This window comes from Panonychus citri, unplaced genomic scaffold (assembly GCF_014898815.1).
Source record: "Panonychus citri isolate SS breed McGregor unplaced genomic scaffold, ASM1489881v1 Contig00049, whole genome shotgun sequence".
Classification (NCBI taxonomy): Eukaryota; Metazoa; Arthropoda; class Arachnida; order Trombidiformes; family Tetranychidae; genus Panonychus; species Panonychus citri.
In genome coordinates, this window is record NW_026515454.1 from 471,554 (window position 1) to 481,141 (window position 9,588).

Genomic DNA, 9,588 nt, shown 5'->3' on the forward strand with positions numbered 1-9,588 from the left:
AACAATTAAGACTAAATAACTAGTTGAATATAATGTAGTTAATCTCCTTTTCTCATGGTTGGTATCTAAAGTGATCAGAATATGTTAATATGGAGACAAATCGAGAGTTCGTTCATTGGCTCGAACATTAAATTAACTTAGTAATTAAAAAGTTTCTTCGATGATTTAATTACTCTTTTTTTCCATTCGCTGATCAAATTGATAATAATTTCAATTGATTTCCCATGATTATCACAATTCCATTATAACTTAAATAATATTCACCTGATCGAATGAAACAATTTCCTTAGTTATAAAAATAAATATATTTCCAAATGGAAAACAATTAACTTCAATTGAAATGATTGTTAGACTTAAATTATTTTGATTTTTATCAAAAAAAAAGTTACAATTTAGTTGGTTGATAATAATCATTTTCGATCAATATTTTAATCACGATCTCAGTTTGATGTTTCCTTTATTATTTGATGTAACCCATTCAACGAAATTGTAACCTAATCATCAAATTGACTAATCGCATGATCTTAATCACCTTCTTGTATCCTACAATCAGTTGATTGTTTTGTAGCAATAAAATGTTGAACATGGAATGATCCGGTCAACCCTGATTATCTAAATCAACCACAACAATCAGTTAAATCCTAAAAATAAGAAAAAAGGAGAAAACTTGATAATTTAATTTAAAGGTAAATTGAACAAAGGTAAACCTTGTTACCTAAACACTACACACGAACCTAATTACTTAATTAAGGTTCTCCTCTAATTGGTCTCATTTAGACTTAATAGTTAATTAAATGATGACCAGAAAGTCAACCCACTTAATCATTATAATCATAATCACGCAATCTTCATACTCAATTATGATTAACATTTTGTTTTTCTTACTTTTTCTTTCTCACTTTTTCTACCTGTTGATTAGCTTTAAATTGAGATTATCTTTTAATCATCATGAAAACTCATTGATTGAGAGAGAAACAAGTGTAATCAATGAGATTGATTGAGAGAAACCATATTAATTTATCATCTTCATCAAGCAAATTGTAGCCTCAAGGGGTAAGGAATGACTCCCACAGGAAACCATTAAATTAACCGAAACTCAGCTGATTGGGTTGGATTGATAATCTATTAATAATCAAGATGATGATGATGATGATGATGAAAAGAAGGTGTAACTTTAATAGTTAATCAATAACAATATTCAAATAATGATGATGATGATGATGATTAGATGCACCAACAAACTGTTGATCAATTTTCGCAATTCAAACAAATTAATTGTTACTATTAATTTCTTATTCTATTTTAAAAAAGTAACAAGAATTAATAAATTACAATAAATTATGTATTATAATTATAAATACATCTAAATGTAAGTAGCATGTTGTTACTAAATGAAAACAAATTAGCATAAATTATAAAATTCCCTACTAATTGTTTACCAGAAATTATTGATTTGGTTAATATGGAATGAGAGTTAAATCAATTGTCTTTCCATTTCCCGATTTCCAATCGTTTCAACGAAAATTTTCATTTTATCATCGAAAAACAATTCTCGAACCATCGATATTCATTTGATTGGTTGGACCATCGGCTGTCAATTAAATCGTGTGTCAATAAGGAAGATGATATGAAACAATTAGTCCATTTTTGTTTACCTGGTCAATGAACAAACACTGATTAATATCAGGTAATTTTAGAGTTTGTGAGAGGGAAAGAGACAAGAAGACAAGGTGAGAACGATGATGATGATGATGATGACGATTAACTGATGATGGTGAAAAAAAATTGTTCCAAGAGGAAGAAGCCAATTATAAAGATGATGGAAGGCTAATCAGTTGATTCGATGCCTTTTCTTTTGCAAATCCAATCGAAGCCTGAAAAGCCCGAGGGCTAATCAAGTAAAGTTTAGGCTTTCATAATATTTTCTTATTGATATTTACTACAGAAAGGAAAATAGTTTAACTGATATTTTCGCTTCAAAAGTAAAACTTTCTCGAAGACAAGATTGTTAGTTGATATACGAAGACAACAACAACAACATATTAGAGATGATGTTGATTTAAGATGATGATGATAAGTTAAATATAATTGTTAGTTAATGAGAAACAGTGAGTTAGATAATTGAGTTACATTATCAAGTGAAAATCGTATTTATAACAAGAAGAGGAACCATGAAGGATTTGATAGGAAAGAAGAAGAGAAAACACTTTTACTATAAATAAATAGAAACTGAAATACATATAATAGAATTAAGAATAAGATTATAATCAGTTGATTAAATTCCCATTTAGATGAACAATTAACAGAAAAGTAAACATGTTGATTAACCAATAACAAATTAAAATAGAAAAAGAATACTAATCACTGAAAATTGTTCGAAAGAAACTTAATATCATATTATGATAGAGAACATTTAATCTGTATTCTGTTTTGTCGAATTAGAACTTTTCTAAAATTTCGAGTTCGACCAAAATTGCCATCGAATTATCAATTTTTTCGACAATATATCTCGAAAAATGGTCATAGATTTTTTCTCTCACTTCGAGTTGGGTCAATCTCCATGAATGTCGAGAACAACAAATGACCAAAATATGACCAAAATTCGTGAAACTTTTATCCAACTAAATAAAAGTTCTAAAAAGTTCTAAAGTATCTTTCCATAGTTCTTGTGGCCTGGAGCTATTCCTGATTAACCAGCAATTGTTTCCACCGCAAATTTGTTGATTGTTGGTTGAATTTCTTAAATTAGGTTATCCCTTTTGATTGTTAATTTAATTTTCTTTTTTTTTATTCCATTTCAAACCTAAATTCTATTCGTTTTATCTAAATTTGTTGATCAATTGTTTTCTTCCTTCAAGAGTAATCAAAGTGTTAAATTAAAAGAATTTCTGTTTTTTTTCTCATTTCATTCACTTGATTGGATAACCATTTTCCCGATAAAGGTAAATGGTCCTATCGATTGATTTGTATTACTCTTTTTTTTTAATTTTCTTCCTTGTTGTTATATTGTGATTAGTCTGATTGTAAAGGTCAAGATGAGATTAAGGTAAAGGGGAGAGATTCATACAATTGGATCGTTAAGTCGTGAATTATCAAGTTGATTTTAATGAGAATCCATTATCATCAGAATCCTCATCTCTCTCTCTCTCTCATCATCAACTTCATTGCTTTTTCTTACCTTTTGTTTTGTTTTTTCATATCTTTGAGTTTTCCATTGATTATCATCATCCATTCATCTCATTCTGATCTAACTGACCAGAACTTTATGAGAGAGACAATTTCAGGCTTGAGGCAAAAAGATTCCTGTAGGAAGTTAATCATTGTATCTTTTAGTTGGTGACTAAGATAATTTCACAATAGATTACTGATTATGTTGGTTAATTGTTAGGATGATGATGATTGTTTCCCATTAGATGGTGAGTTGATATTAATTTTGATTCGGTAATTATTTACTTACCTATCGTATTATTTTTGTCTTATTTCAGATACTCAGTTGTCCAATTTAATTCTCATTGCCCGGAAATCTACAATTTAACTAATGGTCTATTAACTGTTATGTTCAAATATCATTCAATTATCATCTATTATCTCATCAAGTTAATCATCATTATTGTGCTCAGTCAATCTTTCAAAATGGATTTACTTACCTGTTGATTTTAATTCACTTGCAAAAGGCTCAATGATCAAGGCAGAGAGAGAGAGAGATAATAATCAACAAAAAGAGATGGAAAATTATTAAAAGCTGATTATGATTAAATTGCTGTTAACTGAATACAATTTAATCTGATGTATCTTTCAACTCCAACTGATTAATTCACAATCTTTGACACAGTATTTCAACATGAAACCATTTAATTAACTCAAATTATCAATAACTGTTCACAATTTGTTAACATTTATTGCTGATCATTTCTCTCAATCTTAATGAATTATATAAAATTTAATTGAGAACTAATCATTTCCTGATTAAATGGTCAATAATTGGGAAGTTTAAAGATTGAAATATTGATGCTAATTAATCGTAACAATTACCTGATCTAAATTAAAGCAATTTAAAATCGTAATGATGGTCACTTGCAGAGATGAAGGAAACAACAACTCAGTTAACTGCAGATTTTGAACTGAATTAAGTTCATCTACGATCTCTTATTAAGTAATTGTAGAGATTTGATTATCTTAATTTTCCAAATCGCAATTGGAAGTATCATCAACGCCACAATCATCATCATCACCATTATCATTATCGTTAAATTTAATGTCATCATCAGAATTAATCAAATGCCCAAAAATTGTAGATTAACTTTCAGTCTTTCAAGTCCATATAAAAAAAAGGAAAGAAAAAAACATAACATGATTTAGTCATTTAATTATGTGTATCAGTTGATATTAAATGATAATTAAAAGTTACAATTACTTACATTTAGTATTGATATCGATACATTTACAATTGTTTGATCCAATTTCCAATTGAGATCAAACAAGCTAATTTAACTTCTCATTATTAACTAATTGCAAGAAAAACAAAATTGACCATAAATTGTAAATGATTGCGAGAAATGGTTATAAATGTTAATCTAATAATAATGAGATGATTAAAGGAATAGTTGATTTGTTTGGAAAACGTTGATTGTCTGAATTGATGAACAAAAATCCAGGTAAACCTGAAGAAAAGAAACAAAACAAAAACGATGATTAACAATAGATTAGATTAGAAGAAGAGATTTTCTCAGAATAATCAACAACAATTAAGAGAATAGAGAAAAAGAGTTAAACAGTTAAATCATAAATCAGTTCCTATTGTGTGTGTATTAGTTTAACTGTCTGAGAGAGTGTTAATCTAACATTACTATTGAGTTAATCATATTAATATCTTAATTGTTATGATATGAATACAATACACGAAAATTACCTAAGTGTTTGTATTAAATATAAGAGTTGGTGATTGGACTATTTATAAATTGTTATCCAATCGTTATGTTGATTTAGTTTTTTTTTTCTTTCGCCTTCATCTTGTTTGGTCTGAATTTCCTCTCACTGATTCCATCCTTGATTGTTTACTTGATTGTTGTAGTTTATTGTTCAATTTTCATCACAATCATCACTCCATTAATCATCGATAACCAAAGTATTACAATCTAAACAACAATTAAAGTAAAAAGAGAAAGCAAAGAGAAAAATAAAATTTAGTTAGTTGGGATAAATTGTGAGAAATTATAATAATAGAGGCTTGACCATTTTTCCACAATTAAATGGCAATTTAACAATTGACCGAAGGGAAAAGTGTTTCTTTTCATTGTCAAGCTAATTAAGTTAAAGGAAAAAGTTAATTAGCATGAGTATCAGTTTGCAATTAATAAGAGAAACAGGAAATCTACTGGATATAAACACAACAACAATTAAGACGATGGTCAGTAAATTAAGTATCACAACAATCTAATCAGTATCTGAGAATAATTTAGTTAACCTAATTATTGTTACTTATTGTTTGTTTTAAAAAATTAATAGCGGAAGTTGAGGTCAAGAATAGGAAAAAATAATTGATTAGCAATGGTCAATAGGTTAGTTAATTGTAATCAGAAGGACCAACAGTAAATGATAATCACAATTAATTATTATCAACATGATTATCACCAATGACCTTAAACGATGTTGCATAATTTTTTCATTTAAAATTGTAAATGATTAGAATAATTAATCGTAATCAAGTGGAAACTTGTAACAATGATTAAGAATATAAATTCACTTTTACAAAATCTAATGTATAAATCAAATTAACTTGTAATAATTAATTAAACTACTCAATGTAATTGAATGATTGTATAACTAACCCTTTATGAATGATTTGAATGGTAAACAGCAAACAAATAATTCAATATAATTACACACAATCTAAATTAACTTTGAATTAGCAGATAATTCATTTTTGTTGTATAAATATTAAATTATCAAGTAGTAATTGTTGTTGTAAATGATCAAATTAATTGTAAATCATCAATTTAAATACGTTAGCCAAGTGATGGGAACCAGAAGAAGACAATGTTCATAACCCTTTGAGTGTTTAACTTGAAACGTTACAATCAAAATCTGAAGAAATTAAGAGAGAGAGAGAGAGATGAGGTTAATTCAATTAATTAACTATTATCACGTTTTCATCAACAACAATAATTGCTACAAATACAATTAAAAGTTAAAATGAATCGTTTGTAATGATTAATCAAAAAGCGATAATAAATAGGATTTGGAGGGAAAAAAGGGTAAAGACAAGATGGCGGATAGAAAAGAATAGAATTTGTAGAAAAGAAGAAACAACAGAAATAGTAAAGTAAATTAATTAACAACCTGAGGGTAAGAAGGTAAAGAGAAAGTTAATCACAATTAACTGTAAACATAATCTTTAATCATTTACAATTAATTGTGAGATTAATTTTTCTCTTTTACCTTTAATGTACCAACAAATATTCAACACAAAGAGATGTTCAAATGGAAATAGAAAGACACACAAATAATGTGTCATTCCAATGAATTCACCCTCTTTTTTTTTAAGTTAATGACAATGTTTCTATTCTTATTGTTAGTAGTTAGTTAATTGTCTTGTCTATTGTGATGTTGATGATCAACAGAAAAAAAAACTTAACCTTACCTTGTTTACTTAAAATTTTAACTATTGATGTTGATTACATTTCATGATGATGATGATCCATTTAGTGTAACACACACACACAAGTCTAATGTCAAGTCCAAGTTTATTGTTAAATTTATACTTCGTCTCATTAAATTCACCTGAAGATCAATTTAAGTAACATTTCGTGAGGTAATTTTCAAACAATTAACAATAATCAACAAGATGATGAAGATTAATAAACAACAAATTCAAAACCATTGAGAGAAAATCAATTAACAACTAACACCAACTGGTGACAACGAAAAGAAATGAGGTCAAGTGAATAATTTGATTTCTATTAATTAAATTTTCTCTATTTAATTAACATTTAATTGGTTTTCTATTTACTCTCTTTTTTTTGATATTCTTCAATCTGATTGATTATAGTTGAGAATTTAGAAAAATTGTTCATTTCATTTAATTCTTTAATCTCGTAATTAACTGTTGATAGTTACCTTTGTGTCTTTCAAATGATCAACTGCCAATAATAAATCATTGACAGATCATCATGATTACAGTTTGATTAGATTTCCATCAAATTGATTGTGATTAATTTATTGAAAGTATTAAGTATAATAACTGTTTTCTAGATCAGTCAACTATTTAATTTTCATCTTAATCATCACGTTGATATTAATACATATCAAACAATCAATAACAAAATGACCCAGACTTATCAGAATCAAATTATCGTGTTAACATTGAATTAACCAACAACAATCAACTAAATCAAATCAACAACAACAACAACAATCATAATAATAGATCATCTAATTTATGTGAATCTTTTTTTTTTCATCACAAACAATTAAGGATAAAGAGGGAAATTTAATTATTTATATCAACTCTCTTTCTAATGAAAAACAATTTATAACAATCAACTTTTATTTTTAACAATTTGAAATTTCAATCTATTAGTTGATTGTAAGTTAATTAAGTGAACAACAAATTGACAAATCAACCAACAACACTGAGTAAACAATTAATATGTATTCAGAAATCAATCCAATCTGAAAGTTAATCATGAAAATTGTGATGATTTGATATTTTAATCATATTCTTAATACTTACAATTAGTAAATTGTTTGCATGGTTGTTGATTATTAGGTGTAACTAAAACCAATCCTTTTAACAGTTTCGTTTTTTTTAACTAATTGCTCATTTTAAATTGTGAAAATTTAATCACTATTTTTAACAATTAGTGTATTTTAAACGTCAGAAAAAGTGAATTAACTTGTTGTGTATTTAGTTAATTGTTAAACTTTAAATTGTTCAAAAAAAACTGAAAACATATCAAAAGTAAAAGTATTGAGAACCATTTTCACAATTAGTTAATTGTTACACTAATTTTTTGTTTTGTATAACCTCAAGCATAATAGATAATAACAATAATTATATCAAGAAACATTTAATTGCTACTATTTGATAGCAATCAATTTGACAACAATCAAGGATGTGAAAGGTCAATTAATTAATTGCCGAACCCTTTTGCTTTTTATTAAACTAAATCAATGAAAAAATTGTTAATTGTTAACTGATCATTTTGATGATTCTGTTAAATTAATAAAACAAAACTTTAATCTTAATTATTGTCATTTTATTTAATTGTGACAGTTTAAAATTAAAACTATCACTTATGATGACCTTCAATTGAAATCAATCATTCAACAATTAACCTTAATTTTCAAAGCAATTAAAATTAGTCTGGCAAATTAAAAATGATTACGGATGTTGATTGATATCATTTTACCAAATCACAGAGCAATTAATTACTGGATAATTAATTAATTATCACCTATTTTCTTAATCAAGGTTACCACACACAATTAAATCTAATTGTTTCATAAATTTCTGTTGTTAATCATTACAATTAAATCTCAGGTCAAAAGGAAAAGGGAAAGTTTTGATTAAAGCGAATCATTTTCTCATATAATAATTAGTTAATTCAATTAATTAAAATTGTACAGGGAAAAAAATCTGTTGAATTTTGTTAATCACTGACAATCAATTGATCTGATAATTAATTCAGTTCATTTGGATCTTATTCCAGAATCGAAAAATTATCCAATGATGAATTCGAAACTCGAAAAAAAGTTCAAGTCTCTCTTTTATGCTTCGGGCCTTTTGGGAACACGGAACAAGTATCAGCGCATTTCCAACACGGGTCACAATCGGCTTTAGATTTACATGGACAAACTTACGATCGCCGTGCTTGGCCTTAGTAGTATAACACCATTCTCTGATCACCTTAAGGTCAAACCCGACACAATCGCTCCAACAATGGCCTTCATAACACCCCCACTCAGGGCCACATCCCGGAGCGGGTTTATTATCATTCTGTTCATCATTTGAAGTTGAATTTTTTTTCATTCCATAAACAACAATTACGGATAATAATGAAGTACAAACGACAATTAATAAAATCCATTGACTCATTTTCGAGTGAGACAACATAATTATCAACTGTTCACTTTAATTCTGTAATTAATAATAATCTAATTAACTGTTAGCACCAATCTACTAATGAAAAATGCTGAACAAGAACTAAATTAAACCATATTGATTAAAAAAACTTCACAAACCAATCAAAGTAATAATATATAAATCATATTTTCAATCAACTGGTGGTAATAATTAAGTTAACCACATTCGATGATGACAAATGTCCAGATAGTAAATTAATCAAATCAAGCTGAGTTAATCAAATTTAAATTGTGTCAAAGTTAATTGAGAATATTTAAGTTAATAGTCTGTATGATTAGTAATTGTTGATATTTAGTTTACATTAAATTGTTCGTAGTTCGTTATTAAAACTAATTGGCTATTAGAAAATGATTACTGATTAGTGACTAGAACTTGGAGTTGCCTGATTATCCTCAATTCCAAAGATAATTCATCATGATACCGATAAAATTGACACAAGAATC

General features: G+C 27.2%; 1 long non-coding RNA gene across 10 annotated transcripts; it reads right to left on the minus strand.

Annotated features, from left to right (window-relative positions):
• Positions 1–1,158: 1,158 nt before the first annotated feature.
• LOC128385413 (uncharacterized) lies at positions 1,159–9,170 on the minus strand. 10 transcript variants are annotated; one of them, XR_008324721.1, is made up of 9 exons: positions 6,641–7,405; positions 5,829–6,084; positions 4,910–5,135; positions 4,419–4,661; positions 4,033–4,308; positions 3,648–3,664; positions 3,458–3,524; positions 3,179–3,303; positions 1,159–1,655 (listed from the first exon to the last, which is right to left on the minus strand). It is a non-coding gene; the product is annotated as an uncharacterized LOC128385413 (long non-coding RNA). The 10 variants fall into 10 exon arrangements; XR_008324719.1 differs by having other exon boundaries at positions 3,458–3,535; XR_008324717.1 differs by having other exon boundaries at positions 3,458–3,535; positions 3,648–3,675.
• Between the last annotated feature and the right edge of the window lie 418 nt (positions 9,171–9,588).